An 18,901-nucleotide genomic window follows, 5' to 3' on the forward strand; every position below is an offset into this window, starting at 1 on the left:
CATCAGTCCTCATATTTCAAATGTAATGTTTAGCTTTTAAAAACATGCAAACACACTGATGATCACAGATTCAAAACAATTTTTCAGCTATATTAATGACCTGTGCTTGAATCCTGTAAACTCAATATAATTTAATTTAGCTAGTATGTTGCATAACTACATGATATTCCCCAGGCCATCTGCTTACCAACAAATTAAATTCATGATGCTTTTCTATTTCCAAACCAGGGGCACAGAAGAATTTTCGTTACTTTGATTTGTGAGTGATATCAAACTATATCATACTCAGGGAAGACCCAATGAAATCAATGAGTCTACTCTGAGTATAATATGGGAGTAAGTCCCATTGAACCCAGTGGAGCATACTTCTGAGTAGACATGTACTGGACTGCAGCCTTAGTTGGATATCACCCAATGTGCTTTATAGTGCAATCCTATACATGCCCATTCCGAGATAAAACCCCATGACTTCAAAGGGACTTACTCACCTGTATGTATTATAGGATTGTAGCCTTAATCACAAAGGGGAATAATGAAAAGAAAAAACTATTCTGTGTGCTACCAAATACATGCCAATTATAAGAATTAATGAGATTAATATTTAAGTGAAATGCAGGAAAAGGTGCTCCCTTTTAAAGTGATTAACAATACTATGAAACTGGGATGGCAGAAGCCACAGAATAGTTTACTTTTGATAACTGTTCAGGAACTCTTCAGGATCATTTGGTACAATGCAGAAGATACTGTACAACCATCCTCTGTATATGCAAAATGACCTTTTCTCAAGACTTTCGTACAGATTTCGTTGAAGGTGCTTGCTTAATGGCATTTTAAAATCTGGAGGCTACCAGTGACTGCTCAGGCAGGGGATGAAAGAAACAGGCTTGGCTGAGTGAAATGATGAAAATGAAAACTGAGTTTTGCAACTACTGGGGAAGAACAACAGACAAGTCCTAGTAGTGCTGTGACTAATGACGTAACTGGGTCAAAGCCAAAAGGAACCCCAGAGGCTGGTGCGCACAGATGCAAAAGGAGAGTTGTACAACGTACACAATAGGCACATGAAATGTGAGAAGTATGAACTAGGGAAAGTTAGAAATGGCCAAGAAAGAAATGGAACATATCAATGGGAATTGGACACTTTCAATCAGGCAACTACCAAATATTTTATGCAGGAAATGATAAATTAAGAAGAAACGGGATTGCTCTGATAGTGAAAAGTAATGTATCAAAAGCAGTTAGAAGCTATAAATCAAGGTCTGAGCATGTGATATGTTATGTTATGTTACGGTTTATTTCTCTGCTGCCTTTTGGCCAAAAAGGCCCTCAAGGCAGCTCACAAAAAATAAACACAAATACAAAATAGAAAAGAACAATACAGTGTACAAAAATATAAATAACAAAATATTAATATTGTCAAAAAAGCAACAGCAACATCTTTCAATAACAATACAATTTCAATGACAATATCAATGAGATTTAACGGGAAACCTATCAACATTATTTATTTATTATTTTATTTATATCCCACCCTTCCTCCCAGCAGGAGCCCAGGGCAGCAAACAAAAGCACTAAAAACACTTTAAAATATCATAAAAACAGACCTTAAAATACATTAAAACAAAACAACTTCAAAAACATTTTTTTAACAAAAAGCTTAAAAAACATCTTAAAGAAAAGGGTTAAAAACATATTGTTTAGGGGGGAAAGGGTTTTTAAACAAAAATTAAAAAGCAATTCCAACACAGACGCAGACTAGGATAGGTCTCAACTTAAAAGGCTTGTTGAAAGAGGAAAGTCTTCAATAGGCACCGAAAAGATAACAGAGATGGCACATAACCATCACACAAGTCTATGCTCTAATGGCAAACACAGAAGACGAGGAAATGGAGAGATTTTATGCAGATGTACAGGAAGAAATTGATCATACACCAAAACAGGATGCTCTGGTAATCATGGGGAATTGGAATGCAAAAATAGGGAACAGAGAAAAACTAGAAATTGTGGGAAAATGCGGTTTCGGAGATAGAAATGAAGCAGGAGAGTGACTTATTGAATTCTGTGAAGCCAATAATGTTTCTTGCAAACACATTTTTTGAGCAACCAAAAAGATGACTGTGCACATGGACATCACCAAATGGTCAATACAGGTATGAAATCAATTACAGTAGGGTCCCACTTTTCGGTGGCCCGCTTTTCAGTGTTCCACTAATATGGCAGCTTTCAATTAGAGTAAGGCCCCACTCATAACGGCACTTATTCCACTTTTATGGCATTTTTTGGCCGTCGGGCACCATTCTATTAATTGAGTTCTGCTTTTTGGTGGGTTTCACTTTTAGGCAGGGGTCTGGAATGTAACCCACCATATGAGTGGGGCCCTACTGTATATAATTGGAAGTAGAAGTTCCATACTTTCTGCGAAAATGAGACCAGGAGCAAACTGCGGTACAGATCATGAACTGGTCATATTGAAAATCAGAGTAAAGCTAATGAAGAACAACAAAGCCTTGCAAGCAGGGTGTATACTTGCAAGGAACATTTTACAGTGCGTGGGATTATTGTCCATAGATTTTTTTGAGAACGTGGCACCCCCTCAAATTTTGAGGCTCCCACACCCTCGGGAAGCTGATCAGGACTCAAAGTTTCCTGCACTTATCCATGTACTGGTCCAGCACCCTCCAAGTCAAAGTGTTTAATGTCTGAGGTGACCATCCCCTTGGATACCGAAGAACAGCAGCTGGTGGAATCTTTCCAAGCCTTAGCCGCTAAAGACCAAACGGAAATTATAAGGAACTTAGATATACTAAAACGTTTCTGGAGAATCTGCAGGCTGAACAACTCAGCCTCACCCCTGCAAGAAAATCCCCCAAGCCCCAGATGGCAATGTCACCTGGTCCCCAGCCCCTTGAGAGTAGCCTACGACGTAAGGAAGTTTATCCACCTACCCATCAATCCAACACAGGAATCAACCCAGATGGTCACTGCAGTGCCTCGAAAGGCGGCAGAATCCTTTTGGCCTCCTCTAAAGTTATGGAGGAACCCAGATTACCCGCTTGCCCCTCGTGGACCGACATGCGATTTCTGGAGAATGGTGAGTTAGGCTCCCCGGAGAAAGAAGCGGGTCCACCCCATATATATGCAGGGACTATCATCTGTAACGTCAGCAGACGCAGTCTATCCCTGGAGACAATTACCCCATTAGAAGGTGACCTGAAGTGAACAGGAAATCATCTCCCCCTCTTGGCAAGATCCAAGTTCCACCGATGGGATCAGTGCGTCAACAAGTTCCTTGGGTCGGATCCATGGCAGTGTCAAGAGAACGCTTTCTTTTGCCCTGTAAGTATTCATCCCTGCTTGTTTAACCCAGAGAGCTTCGATATGGGGCATCCACGGCAGCCGATTTCTCCCAACTCCCTCACTCCTTTGGGGCTGCCGCCCATCAAACTATCCACGGAAGTATCCCATGAAATGACCCCAGCCTTGCTTCGGGTTCCCCAGAGGCGGGGTTCCTCGGTGGTTGGACTCAATCCGATAAACCCTATACACCTTTTATCTTGGAACATCGCAGGATGGTTTAAAAACTGGGCTGACCAGGATTTTATTTTATATCTACAGTCTTTTGATATTATATGTCTCCAGGAGACCTGGCTCCTGGAACAATTCCCTTCTGTTGCAGGGTTTTAGGGTTTGGGAGCACCTTGCGGTGAAAGTTTCACACCGAGGCCGCAGTAAGGGACATCTAGCTATCTTGATCTCCACTACCCTGGATGTGCAGATTACCGAGGTTTGCAGTCCTTCGCCAAGTACTTGCCAAGCACTGATAGTCTACGGCCTTACGGTGCCTCCCATGATCTGTGTGAATGTTTACCTACCTCCCTACTCCTCCAGAGCCGATTTAGGGCTCTGGGTTGAGTTAAAGGATTTTGTGGAAAATCTCCAAGCCAAGTACCCTTCCCACTTGCTCCTCATCTGTGGAGACTTAAATGCCAGAATGGGAGTTAATTTCCCTCTGGGGAAAGACCTTTGGCTAGACCCCGATGATTTAATTAGTCTCTCTCGTTCTTCTCATGATCAGACAACTAACAAATATGGGTACGCCCTTTTTTCGTTAATTTTTAAACTCCATTTAGTGTGTGAACGGATCCTACTTGAACCATTCCAATGGCCATTTCACATACATTTCCGACAAGGGAGCTAGTGTTATCGATTATATCATCGGGACACCTTCCATTATTCCCCTTTTCCAGTGTATGACTCTAGAGGACAGGGTAGAAAGCGATCATCTTCCACTAAAACTCCTATTCCTTCCCCAAAACTCCCTCCCCGCAGTAAGGACAGTCCCCCACATGCCCGGATATTTGCAGGGGGTTAGACGCCTCAAATGCTCTCTGGGAATCGATACTAACGTAGGCCGGACCTTGGGGTCAGACAAACTTCTTCACCTCTGCCTTCTGGCCGTCGAATCCCCAGGGTCCATTCTTCAAACTTACCAGGATATAATTAGTGAAATAAGACCTTTGGTCACATCGACCCTAGTTGATAAAACCCTGAGTAGTTCCCGGACATGGTTTGATAGCGACTGCAGAGCCAAGAAAAAGGAGCTCCGCCAATTAGCCAGAGACTATATCCCTCCTTCGACAATGCCGAAGAGAATACAAAACTACACTTAGATTGAAAAAAAGGGCTTTTCATGCTGATAATTGGAAAGCCCTGGGTCTCGCATTAAGGGAGGAAAAGGAGGCTAAATTCTGGGAACTAATTCAGACCGGACTTACAAGCACCGCCCATCGGGTAGCTCCACCAATTCTTCCTGAATCATGGGTGTCCCATTTCTCTAATATGTAATGTAAGTACACCCTTGGTATCTTTAGAGGATTTATCTATCTTCCCATCTTGGCCACCCGTGTCCATTTCAGAAATCCTGGATTTAATTTCCCAGCTCCGCCCTGGCAAGGCTCCAGGTGAGGATATGATTCCCCCCGAGGTTTTTCTCTCAGACGCTAACTGGCGGGCCCCAGTTTTGGCTACCCTCTTTACATACATTAATTCCACAGGTGCCATTCCCTCCGGCTGGCGAACTAGCATTGTTGTTCCTATTTTTAAGAAAGGAGATGCCTTGGACCCGTGGAATTACAGACCCGTCAGTCTCTTAATGTCCCCTCTAAATTATATGGATGGTATCTATTAAATAAGCTCCTCGAGTGGGAGTCCAGTAACTCTATCCTCCATGAAGAGCAAGCTGGGTTTAGAAAAGGCAGGAACACAGTTGATCAGGCTTTTGTGTTGCAGCATTTAATACACAAGACTACAAAGGGCCCAAATAAATTTTTGTTTGTGGCCTTTGTAGAATTTACTTCCGCTTTTGACCTCATAGACAGAAACCTTTTACGGCGTAAACTGGCCCAGACCAATATTGACAAGAGACTGCTTTACCTTGTCAGGTCCCTTCATCAGGCCAACACTCTGTGGCAGAGCCGCCCCTAGGCATCAAGAAGCGGGGCAGTTGCCCCGGGCCCCGCACTTTGGGGGGCCCTGCGCTTAATGATCTGCTCACCAGCCAGCTCCTCCCTCCCTGCCTGCTCGCCTTCGCCAGGCAGGGCGCAGCACTCGTTCGCTCTCTTTCCGCCCGGAACAGGGGCTCGCTTGCCTGCCTGCCTGCCCGCCATGCCGAAGCCTCCGCCGCCACTCCTGCTGCGGTCAGCGAGCGGTAGCCGCCCTGGGGACAGTGAGCTGGGCCAGCAGTTCCGGGACTGGTGCCTGCGCATCTACGGCAGCAACTTGGCCAAGACTGTGACCCAGAGCAAATGTGGGGGGCCCCCAACTTTGCTTTTGCCCTGGGCCCCGCACATGCTAAGGGAGGGCCTGCTCTGCAGGTGCGGTTGGGTCTGCAGGGTATTTTTTCCAGAGAGATCCAGATAGAAAGAGGAGTGAAGCAGGGTTGTATTCTGGCCCCTTTTTTATTTAATTTTTTAATAAATGACATTATTCCCGCAATGGCCTCCCCTTCCTTTCCCCCCCCTTCAATTGGCAACCGCAAGATTCCACTACTACTTTACATGGACGATTTGGCACTGTTATCTTTAAACAAAATTGGTCTCAAAAGGATGTTATCACACCTTGGCTTTTATTGCATGGAACATCATTTGGTTATCAACTACGCTAAAATGAAGATAGTGTCCTTTGGTAAGAAGAGGGCAATCTCAAACTGGGCCCTCAACGAACGCACACTGGAGCAGGTCCGTTTATTTAAATATCTGGGCATATGTTTTAGTGAGAATCTTTCTTGGAAATCTCACATAAAGTCAACTAAACTTGTGGGTGATAGATCCCTAGCACAACTTAGAAGTTTCTTTTACACTAGAGGGGGCCAATTGGTCAGCCCCTTGATTAAGGTTCTCGTTGCCAAAATTTTAGCTTCTATACTTTACGGGACTGAACTTTGGGGGGAAATGGCAAAGCAGGAGATAGAACCACTGCAGAATAAGTTTCTAAGACAGATTCTAGGGCTCCCTTCCGGAACCCCGGCAGCGCATCTTAGAGCAGAATTTGGGCTACCCTCACTTGCGGCTAGAATTGACCTAGCCTACCTCAGATATTGGGGTAGACTTCACAGCTTGGCTGCCCACTCTCTCACCAAACTCTGCTGGTCGGAGCAGTTAGCGAACAGGTGTTGGGCTTCTAGCGCTCAAGAAATGTTAAAGCAGTATAATCTTCATTTGGGGGAGTTTTTGAGTCTCAGTCCACGAGCCCTTAGGAATCGAGTCTTCGATTATGCTGCGAACCAAGACTGGGTATCCATTTTAGTAGCTCCCTTCTCTCCTTGGTACCCTCAATTTAAACTTAATCATGCCATATCGCAGTATTTCGAGGTTCTTACACATGCATCCTTACGCAGAGCTTTTTCGGAGCTTAGATTTCAATCAATGCCGTCTGCCTACTTAGAGGGGAGATATTTGGGAACTCCACTAGAAGAACGGAGATGTATTTTTGGGTGTAACTCTGTAGAGGATATTATCCACTATTTGTTATATTGCCCACTGTACGATGACCCTAGACGGAAATTTCTGGCCCAAATAATTTATTCTTGCCCAGACAAATGCCCACAGGAGCTTGTGGTGAAGCTTTTAAGTGATAACTCAAAGCAGGTGTTCACTTTAGTAGCTAACTTCGCGTTGGCTGCTAGGAAGTTGCATGCGACTTATGTTCAAATCCCATAATGTTTTATTATAGCACCTTGGTCCATTTTAATTAGCTCGATGTTTTAACTGTTTATCTTGTTGTATTTTGCAATGGCCTATGGCTAAACGCAATAACACTGACTGACATTTTAATACCAAAATACAATCTAAATAACATCCCAGATGAATTTAAAGTTTAAATAAGGAACAGATTTGACACTTTAAACCTAGCTGACAGAGAACCAGGAGAACTATGGAGTATAGTCAGAGACATTATCAGTGAAGAACTCAAAAAGACAATACCTGTAATTAAAAAGAGAGAAAGGCCTCAATGGATAACTGATGAAACTGTTAAAATGGTTAAAGAGAGAAGGAAAGGAAAAGGAGAGAGATACACAGTTAGAACACTAAATGCAATAATACAGCGACTAGTACGTAGGGACAAAGAAAACTACTACAATAATTATTGTACAGAAATAGAAGAGGATAATAAAAAGGTAGAACAAGAGCCCTATTCCACAAGTTTAGAGAAATCAAAGGGAAATTTGAACCCAAGATAAAATAAAAGGAAGATAGAAACAATACATTGAAGAATTATATAAAAGAGATGCAAGGATGACAGATTCATTCATGGAGGAATTGTTTGAAGATGATCCAGAAATTTTAGAATGTGAGGTGAAAGCTGCACTTAAAATACTTGGAAGAAACAAATCACCAGGAATAGATGGCATACCAATAGAGTTGCTACAAGTTACTGAGACTGAATCTGTCCAAATTATGACAAAAAATTATCAACAAATATGGAAAAGAAAACAATGACCCACAGACTGGAAGCGTTCAATATACATCCCAGTTCCAAAGAAAGGGAATCCCAGGGAATGCAGTAATTATCGAACTATTGCCTTAATATCTCATGCCAGTAAAGTAATGCTCAAGATTCTACAGCAAAGGCTCTTACCATATATGGAGTGAGAAATGCCAGATGTCCAAGCTGAATTCAGAAAGGGAAGAGGTACCAGAGATCATATTGCAAACATACGTTGGATAATGGAACAGACCAAGGAATTTTAGAAGAAAATCACCCTGTGCTTTATAGATTGCAGCAAAGCATTTGACTGTGTAGATCATGAAAAACTATGGAATGCGCTAAAAGAAATGGGGGTGCCACAGCATCTGATTGTCCTGATGTGCAACCTATACTCTGGACAAGAGGCTACTGTAAGGACATAATATGGAAAAACTGATTGGTTCCCAATTGGAAAGGGTGTAAGATAGGGGTGTATTTTATCACCTTATTTGTTTAATCTATATGCAGAACATATGATACAGAAAATGGGTTTGGATCAAGATGAAGGAGGTGTAAAAATTGTAGGGAGAAATATCAACAATTTAAGAAATGCATACTACTAGCAGAAACTAGTAATGATCTGAAACGAAAGCTGATAGTTAAAGAGGAAAGCACAAAAGCAGGACTACAGCTGAACGTCAAGAAGACTAAATTAATGACAACAGAAGATGTATATAAGTTTAAAGTTGTCAGTGACGACAATGAACTTGTCAAGGATTATCAATACCTTGGCACAGTTATTAACCACAAGGGAGACAGTAGTCAAGAACTGAGAAGAAGGCTAGGAGTCGGGAGGGCAGGTATGAGAGAACTAGAAAAGATCCTCAAATACAAAGATGTATCACTGAACCCCAAAGTCAGGATCATTCAGAGCATGGTATTCCCCATCTCTATGTATGGATGTGCAAGTTGGACAGTGAAAAAAGTGGAGAAGAATCAACTCATTTGAAATGCGGTGTTGGAGGAGTTTTATGGATATCATGGACCACGAAAAAGACACATGATTGGGTGTTAGAACAAATTAAACAGAATTATAATTAGCTAAAATGATGAAACTGAGGTTATCATACTTTGGACACATAATGAGAAGACATGATTCACTAGAAAAGGCTGGGGAAAAACAGAAGGGAGTAGAAAAAGAGGAAGACCAAAGAAGAGATGGATCGATTTCATAAAGGAAGCCACAGACCTGAACTTACAAGGTCCATACAGAGTGGTTTACAACAGATGCTATTGGAGGTTGCCGATTTATAGGGCCGCCGTAAGGCGTAATCGACTTGAAGGCACATAACACACACATGCAGTGCTTTTATACATGGGAGTGCTTTTGCTACAAAAAAGAATTATAAACATGTATAATTTATTTTAATATAATAAAAATGAGGTGTGGAAAGTAATTAAAATGCTAGAAAGGCTTCCTTCTTACTTTTTAAAATTTTGATTCTTGCCCTTTAAGACACAACTCTATGGTTGCTTCAGTCTTCCTGGAAGGAGCAGCACAAATGCAGGTACAAAGGGCAGCCACTCAACCTGCCCTTTAATTAATGCACTCTCAACTCCACAAGATAGTGACACCATTCATAAAGTTATTAGCTAATAAGAATCCAGCTGGAGATGTCCCACTGTCACATAGGGGAGTAACACCCAAACTTTCTAATTTTGTTGTGGCCATTAAAGAGAAGCTCTTCAAATGGCTTGCTTCATCTATAATATTAAGCCAAATATATAATATCCCCACCCCCGTTCCCTCGTCTATATGTAAGTCAACTCCCATTCAGTCAGCATATTTGTAAGAATTCTGGAATTCCATTTCTCTGATAACATCTTTACAGCATTACCAAGTGGCTCTGAAATTTAATATTATAAGGGTTCTTTAAATAAAATGTTAGTGCATGGAATGACTAGGACATCGCTCAATGGTAGAGCATATGCTTTGCATGCAGAAAGTCCCAGGTTCAATCCCCTGGCATCTCTAGGTAGAGCTAGGAAAGATTCCCTGTTTGAAATCCTGGACGGCTGCTACCAGTCAGTGTACACAGTGCTGTGCTAGATAAACCATTGGCCTGATTCTATATAGGGCAGCTTTCTGTTTGTATTGTAGCTTTTGAGTGCATTACCTTAAAAAGAGCAGCTGACTTTGTAGAATATTCCATCAAGGGGCAAATCAACATATTTTCCTACTCCTTAAACTGTGATTCTTAATTTAAATTTTTTTTTAGATAATTAATTTGATGATGATAACAAAAGAGAGTGCCTTATAATTATAATAAACCATTCTTACTGATATGAAATGCAATGAGGCAAAATATATGTGCAGTAAGACTGGAAGTGGCAAATGAAAAGAAAAAACAAGTAAAGGATACAGAGTTTGCAAAATAAATTTGGTGCATCAAATATATCATTTTCCTGTCAAGCTGGTACAAAGCTTTCAATGTCACATCTTTACAGCTGCTCATACATTTTGAATGAAAAAAATACTATGAAATATTTAAGTATCCCCAAATGAGGCTGCCCTCCCCCAAATTGTTTGAATATTGAACATGAATCATTTCAAATATTATTCAAAAGTTGCCCCACTGTTATCCAATGGGGTGGTTCATTGGACTAAAGGCACCCCCCCAGAAGCAGATACAGCCTGATTCTGCTGCTTGATCTCTGATTATTGCTGCTGGGTGAGGCAGATGTTTCACACACACACAAATCCCTTGTGTTAGTGATAGGCCCAGTATGTTTCAGGCTTTTCTTAGAAATGTGGCCATTTTTAAATTATCATCATCAATGTACATGGCACTTTACAATGTACAGAAGAGTGGGTCCATTCCCCAAGAGACTAATAATTCACATTTTGACTTGGGGAAAGCAACAGAAGAACAGAAGAGGAAAAGTTAAATGGGGGAGCATACGTTGTTAATTTTGTCCATGAAGCCTTTGGCACAAGTCCCTATTCCCCATTCGCTATTGTAATCAAGCCTGTTAGAATACTTACACTTTCTGATTGGTTTGTTATGTAGAACCATCATGCCAATGTATTTTTGATATACATGAGCTAGATGTCTGTGAATCAGGAAGCCCTTCAGTAGGATGTTAGTACAGGATAAAGAGATGAAGTGAGTAAGTAGAAATAATGTTCTTTGTATTCAGAAGATATGAACTTCCGAATAAAGTAGTAGCAACAATCAAAAGTTCACCTTGCTCACAAAACTAGTATTGTAAGACTGAAATCCTATTATGCCTGGTAGTAAGTCTCACTGAATCCAATGGGGCTTACTTCTGAGTTGACATGTATAGGATCTCACTGTAATAATATTATTCATAACTTTCAGAAGTACTTTTACTCACTGTATCCTTACATTCTGGACTAGTATCCTACCTAAAGGCTTTTCAGGTTCACAGACACTTAACTCATTGGCCAACACTCATTCATGACTAAAAGAATGCTTCTTACCTTGTGCAGAGTGCATTGCTCTTAGCAGACCACAACCAGATTCCACACACCCTGCAATATGGGCAAATGCTCTGACGGAGACTTGAGCCCCTGCAACAATTAGCATTATTCTATCTTTTTTAAAAATCTGTACCTATTTTCTGAAGAAAGGGGCAGAATCTGTGGCCAACTCCCATCAGCTCCAACCAGCATGACCTATGGCAAGAGACGATGGGAGCTGTAGTCCAACAACATCCTGAATGCAATAGTACAGTAGCAAATTCAGAAGTGCAGGGTCTCTTCATGATAGTCACAGCCATGCCCCCTTTTTTGCAGCTGGCTTTTGCAGTAGACAGCCCTAGGAGCCAGTAAGCATGGACAGGAGAGAGGGTTAGCTACTGAGAAGATTCTTCTCAGTGGGTGACTCATCTCCTTTCACTCTGATTAGCTCCAATCAGTAGGAAAGGACAAGGAAGCATGGAGAAGAGTCTTTCAGTGGCTAAGCCGTTTCCATTTCATGCTGATGGCTTGTAGGATGCTGGAAAAATAGGGACCCTGCTGGGACCCTGCTCCCAAAAAAGTAACAGGTCTAAGACCCCCTCAAGACACTGGATGACTACACTCCTGACTTGAGTGCTCACAGGTTTGCTATCCCCACTCTAAATGAACTGTGTACAAAACAGACTTGGATCTTCTACTTGATAGGACAACAAATTCTGTTTCTTACTTGCCTTCCAATTTTCATTATTTATCCTGTCTTTCTTCTATCTTGGACTTCAAAGCAGTGTGTGCATGGATTTCCAAAGTGGAATCACATTCAGGCACTGACCACACCCAAACCTGCTGACCTTCAGCAAGGTGGCTGCAACCTATGTGCCTTCAGACCATGCCCTTCTCTCTATGCTCACTTACCTAGGAGAAAGCCCCTATCAAACTCACTGGAATTTAATTCAGAGTAAACATGCATACAATTAATTGAATTTTATCTAGGCCATGGCTCAGCAAAACACAACACAATCTGTTTTATACCAGGCCTATGTAAACCCCCTTGGATATGTGAAACAAAGTTAAGAAAAGAGTACAACCAATAAAAGTCTTGTGGGGCTTTAAAAAAGTAACAAATGTATTGCAGCACAGCACTTGTGTTGAGTCTAGTCCACTAATATATGACAAAATAAATGTGTTAGTTTTTAACAGTGCTGCAAGACTCTTTGTTGTTCCCACTGCAACAGATTAACACAGCTAGCCCTCTCTAAACTGTTAAGAAAAGTGGATGAAAAAAGACAGAAGTTTGGATTTGGACTGGGCAGCAGTACACAGAAACTTTGGTGTTATGCTTAGAGATTGCTCAAAGGCTATTTAGGGGTGCAGTATTCCATGCACTAATTTGTAATTATGATGTTAATGTGACAGAACTGGAACCCATGGTAGAGTTGAAAGGGATCTTTGAGATCATCTAGTCCAACCCCCTGACTCCAGCCTTTTTGAAAATGCACAAAATATTCCCAGGAAGACATGAGCTCCACCATCTCTCATTTTAGAAATTAAAGCCTTCAACAAGGACTGGGAAAATTTAAGATGCCAAGTCATAAGATGCCAAAGTTGATCGTGACACCTGTGAATACGAATCACCCACCTCCAAAATATCCTTGAATAAATGAACGTATATAAAGTAATGTTTGTTACATGTTATCTCCCTTATCCCACAAACTCCGTGCCACCACAGCTGGGCAGAATCCTCCTACTCTTCTTACACTTCCTTTTCTCTCTCCCCTCTCCTGCAAGCCTGTGGTAGAGAAAGAGAACAAGCTCAACTGCCCCGCAGGGTTATCTTCCCGCGGCAGACGGAAGGGGCCGATGAGAACGGTTTCCACAGACCTCTCCACCACCACCCCGCGCGCACTCCTTCCTACTTTGGGGCAAATGATCGGGCGGGCCGCTGGGCGATTATAAGGCGCGCTCGCAGACAGGATGAGCCGGCCGCCGAGGAGCTCTGCACCTCCTCGAGTGGAGGGGAAAGCGAACGGCAGCGCCGAGGCTCGGACAAGACAGCGGAGGGGTTTCAAGGCGAGCCTAGCCCCTCTCAGCGCCTCGGGACCTCTTCTTTCAAGTGCCAGAACCAAGCACGTGAAAGAGCGTTTCTTTGAGCGCGCCCCGAGCGCCTTTCTCTAGCCATCTAACAAATAACTCCGGGGGCCGAGGCTGAGGGGTCAAGGCTGCCAAGTTCAGAGGGTGGGGCTTCCAGAGAGTCTTGAGCCTCGGAACCCTTTCAAAGAAAACATATTATTATGGGTCTGGACTGGCAAGCGAGCTTCATCTGCAGGGTGGAGGGTGGGGAGAAAGAGTGGTGTCGAGAACTGCGGGTCGAGCCGTCGCCTTCGCGTCTCTGCTGGGAAGTAAAGTGGGCAGCCGTGCCAAATAAAACGCCAGAGGGACACTCATGGGGGGAATCCCTCCGCGTCATCCCTTTTAGCTCCCTTCCTTACCTTTGCTCCCTTCTTCGCTCCAAGTTTGCCCGCGAAGCGCAGAGGAGGCGCCCTCGCTCTCCGGCCGTCCCTTTTGCGGTTCTGTCCCAGCGCGCCAGGCAGTGCTGCTGCTGAAGCAGGCAGCAGAGGCTTTGACTAAAATAGGCAGCGGGTGAACTGCCACGAGTTAGGCTGCGGGCGGCGCCAGCTTCGGGGTCAGCGGCGGAGCAGCACCGGCGGCTGAAAGGGAGAGCGACTCCCAGCGCGCAGGCGTTCTCCAACAGCTGCCGACGCCAGACGGCAAGGAGCGACTTCGACGGTCCGTGCCAGGGCGTGTGGTGCTTCCTTCTGTCGCTGCCACTGCCTTCAGGACAGAGCCTGAGTCGGCCTCCAAAGGGGATTTACATGAAGGCCAAGCAGCTGCCGTATGTTGACGCGGAAGAGCCCAATTGTTGGGGGTGAATGTGGGCCGGCCCAAATTCAGGTGGGAGGCAGGGGCTGCTTGTGAGGGGTCAAGACTTCTTCATATCAGTGTTGGCCTCGAAAAAATACTTTCAGCTCCGCGGATCTGTTCTGGAATATAATGTGACGTGAAAATGATGCGGGAGGATCTCTGAACATATACAGAAAGCATTTCCCCCTCTGTGATGAATAGTTATTATAGCCTGCCACACACACACACATACACACACACCTCTGGAATTGAGTTCTGGAATTGAGGGCCTTCCCTGACAAGGGGTTGTATTAAGTCCTTATCAGAGTGAACCTAAGTTAGTCATATGTATTAACTTCAATGGGTCTACTATGAGTAGGACTAGCATTGAATACCACCCGGTCTTTCATTATTATTCATATTTATTTAATTTATGAATGGTTTCCCATGAAACATCCCAAATTGATTAACAATTAAAGCACACACAGACACACCATTTCAAATCCAATCCAGATACAGATAGGGATCAGATATTTATTAAAGTATTTCCTGGGCTGTCTTCTCAGGAGAAGTACCCTGACCTTACAATACATAAAATACATAGCTATCAAAAATATATAATAAAAGTAACTATTCAAAACACAACAAATTGACGAAGCCATATCATAACTCGGCTAAAAAAATTGTCTCCCTTCTGTGCCCTATTTAAATTAATTATTAGAAGCTCAATTTTTTATTTGTAGTTCCTTAGTGTTCTATTTGATGTCTATAATTATTTTCCTTTTGCTTCTTTTATGTCACCAAGTTCCCACTCACTACTGGCTCCTCTTTTTTAAATTGTGAACCTACAGCATTTAGTCTGTTTTACATCAGCAACTGTCACTTGCTGAAACATTTTTCTCTTTTTCAGAAATTAAATATTTGGGAGAGATAAGTGGACTTATTATCTCTGTTTGCTTCTGTTGTCTCCTGGTTTCCATTCATATCAAAAATATTTCTTTAGAATACTGTGCAGGGGTAGACTGCTTCTACACCTTCCTTTTGTAATGATATTTTCATCCTACAGTATACAAGGGAGGCACCTGTCCTTGGCTTGTAGGCTTCTTCACATCCTTTCAATTCTTCAGACAGAAGAATTAAAAGGAAGCTTCAGTTTGTATCGGCACCTGTGCCTAAGGGGAAAATTCCCACAATAACTCATTTCTAAAACATTTTGAAGCCTCAACAAAAGACTTTTCAGAGATTTTGGCATGTTCAGGCTTGTGAATGTGAGAAGAGCCCTGCAGGATCAGACTAAAGACCTGTCTAGTTCAGCATCCTGTTTCTCACAGTGGCCAACCACATGCCAATGGGAAGCTCACAAGAGGCACATGAGGGCGATAGATCTTTCCTATATTCAGAGACACACTGTCCTAAAACCTGGAGCTTTCATATAGCCATTATGACTCCTGGCCATTGATAGGCTTATCCTTGGTGAATTTGTCCAATGCCCTCTTAAACTCATCTAAATTTCACATAGCTACTAGCTTAGTAACATCTTGTGACAACATCTTGTGGCAGTGAATTCAGTAAATCAAGTACATGCTATATAAAGAAGTGTTTCTTTTTCTCTGTCCTAAATCTCTTGCTAATCATTTTCATTGAATAACCCTGAGCTCTAATATTATGAGAGAGGAAGAAAAATATCTCTCTCTAATATTTCCACATCATGAGTAATTTTATAAACTTCTATCATGTCTCCTTTTAGTTGGTTTCTCCCATCAACAAAACTACAAGCTTTTCCTTGTAATGAAAGTGTTCCATTTCCAGCCCACTGATTGCTTTTTACCCTTTTCTGTACCTTCTACAATAGCCTTGTTGAGATGCAGTGACCAGAACAGTATACAATATTCCAAGTGTTTTTGTCCCACAAGGTATCGTCAAAGCATTATGATACTGGCAGTTTTATTTTCAATCCTTTTCATAGTAGTCCATTCATCACCTCATAAGGAACAAAATGTTTGATTCTTTAAACACCTTATTAAAGATGTGATAATATCTTATGGTATGGGCTGCTGTGTCATTTGGGGGCTAGTAGCTCCTATGCATTGCACACATCCTTTCTCTCCAGTACCCAATATTTGCCTCATAAGGAACATTGATTAAATTGATTCCAGTTTATAGAGAGAATACTCCTTTATCACTAAATACCCATTCCGGCTATTTTACAAGGGCATAGCCCCAAATCAGATTACATAATATGGTCAGTACCATAGCAGTTTACTATGGCAGTTATAACAACTTCTGTTCATTGTACAGAATTATGTAGTGCATGCTTGAAGATGATATCATGGACCCAGCATTTTTTATTTGTTGACCTTAAACAAAGGCTGAAGGGGGGGAAAGTTGGGATAAGTTTGTATCCCTCTTATATGAAGCTTTCCTTCTCATTGATGAGGTAAGTTCACTCAGTCATTTCATAAGTTTAAAGAGTTAAAATCTGTTTTAAGTTTGAAGTATGTGACTTAAGCCACAGTCTCGTATGCGCAAGGATTCCCACTAGTACAATGGGACTTCCCCGTCTGTTCCCCCTAAATCTGTTCGAGGGGTTTCTCCAGCCCTCTGGAGCAGATACAGAGAGGTCGTACGTGAGGGAGGAAGAGAGAGCAAGTAAGTCCTGTTATGCAAGAAGAAATCCTTGCACTAATGGGACATGTTAGTTGGATACCACCCAATTTTTTAAAAAAACAGGCTCCAACCTCTGGCACACCTGATCTGACATTACAAACATTACCTTACATTAAAAATATAGGATGCAATTAATAAAACTGTACAGAACTGACAGTTAATCTTCCTGGGTGCTATTCAAGGAAATAATAGCGCTAGTATGAGTGGGTGGGGGGAGAATGTTCCATTGTGCAGGGATAAATAGTTGCCCTGACTGAGAGATTACCTTAGTGCTACATTGAATACAACCCCTGACTGTAGTCTATGCCATTATCTTTGTCCACATAGAATTTTTTCCCTGTATCATCATCTCCATGACATGGAATTAACCTTCATCTGTATCACAGTGCACAAAGATCAATGAGCGTTTGATTCAGGCAGCCACTGTTAGAAGTTGTGAGCAAAGCATCCATTTGTGGGCTTGGTTCTCAATTTTTCGTACACCGTGTGTTGCCCTCAGGAGCATATGACTGCAGCTTGCAGTAAGTACAATGCTATGAATGGTGTTGATTACATTTGCCACCATTGCTTCAGCATTCATGAATTTCAGCTGATGTCCAAGATTAGTTTGGAAACAAAATCACAGGTAGCAATAGCATTGTTATATTTAATTTAATATATGAAAATAGAAACATAGTCCATTTATGAGCCCACTAGGATTATTATGTTGTTAATGAATGATAAAATTTATTAACATCAAAACAATGAACAGCTTTGAAAACTACTTTCTAATGAATCACTCTAATATAATGTGCTCTCTATGTCACTGATGAATTTTCTGCTTTTTACTGATTAATTTTCTGTTTTTCTGCCTTTCTGAGATGCAAAATAAGCACACTTTTTAGAGAAGAACAGTAAAAATTCAGATCCATTTTATAATATTTTATTTAGCTATTGTTTGATGCAGTTACCTGTGCTACAGTTTTGGAAAACACTGAAAGTTCTTAATAGGAACATCCTATTCCTGTGAGATGTGTATGAAGGATGGTATACCATATTGCTGTGCCAGTGAAGGGTCATCATACCATGATGTACTGTAGATTGACTAAGGTCCTTGTGCTATTACAATAGTGCTCTATTGGTTGGAGCTACTCCTTTGGAAACAGCCATCACAGCCAGTATGCACACAATGTGCAGAATTAGGTATGCACACAATGTGCAGAATTAGGGCCCTGTGTTGTGGGGACCATCCTTCCCCCTAGTTATTAGCATACATTGTTAACTGAAGGGATATCTTTGAAACATCACTGCAAACAATGAATTGCCATTGTTGGATTCTAGAATTTTAGCTTGTTGCCTTTTTTCCACTCATCATTTCTCTGCTCTGCAATTAAAGCCAGTGGAGGCTTTCCATTAGGGCAGACATAGATGTACTGCCCTCAAGTCAATTCCGACTTACGGCCACCCTATGAATAGGGTTTTCATGAGGTCAAGAGGCAGTGACTGGCCCAAGGTCACCCAGTGAGCTTCATGGCTATGTGTCTCCCAGGTCGTGGTCCAACACCTTAACCACTACACCACACTGGCTCTCTGTCCATTAGGGCAACTATCAAGTGAAGTGTCAAGAAATTTTTAAAAAAGTTTTCCCCAAAAGCTCAAAGCCACACTCTTTCATGCCCTATACATCTTTCCATAATCCATTTTAATTTAGAGAGGCTCAGGGAAAGATTTCTGTCAATCTCTCATTCTCTGGCCAGTCAGTTCTCTACACTGTCTCCAGGCAGAAAAACAATGTGACAGGAAATGTATGTTAATAGACCTACTGGCTCTTAGCCCTGGTTGTGCAGTTTCCACCTCCTTCCTGTTGTCATGATGGCAATCCAGGACGTTAGCAGGTCTACTTTTCTA

General features: G+C 42.1%; 1 protein-coding gene across 1 annotated transcript in view; it reads right to left on the reverse strand.

Moving 5' to 3' along the window:
• The window catches only part of POPDC3 (popeye domain containing 3), a 40,120-nt gene extending 25,844 nt beyond the window's left edge, over positions 1–14,276 (reverse strand). The window contains exon 1 of the mRNA XM_061623467.1: positions 13,936–14,276. The gene's annotated coding sequence lies outside the window, so the exon portion shown is untranslated. The remainder of the gene's footprint in view (positions 1–13,935) is intronic.
• Between the last annotated feature and the right edge of the window lie 4,625 nt (positions 14,277–18,901).

This window comes from Rhineura floridana, chromosome 4 (assembly GCF_030035675.1).
Source record: "Rhineura floridana isolate rRhiFlo1 chromosome 4, rRhiFlo1.hap2, whole genome shotgun sequence".
Lineage (NCBI taxonomy): Eukaryota > Metazoa > Chordata > Lepidosauria > Squamata > Rhineuridae > Rhineura > Rhineura floridana.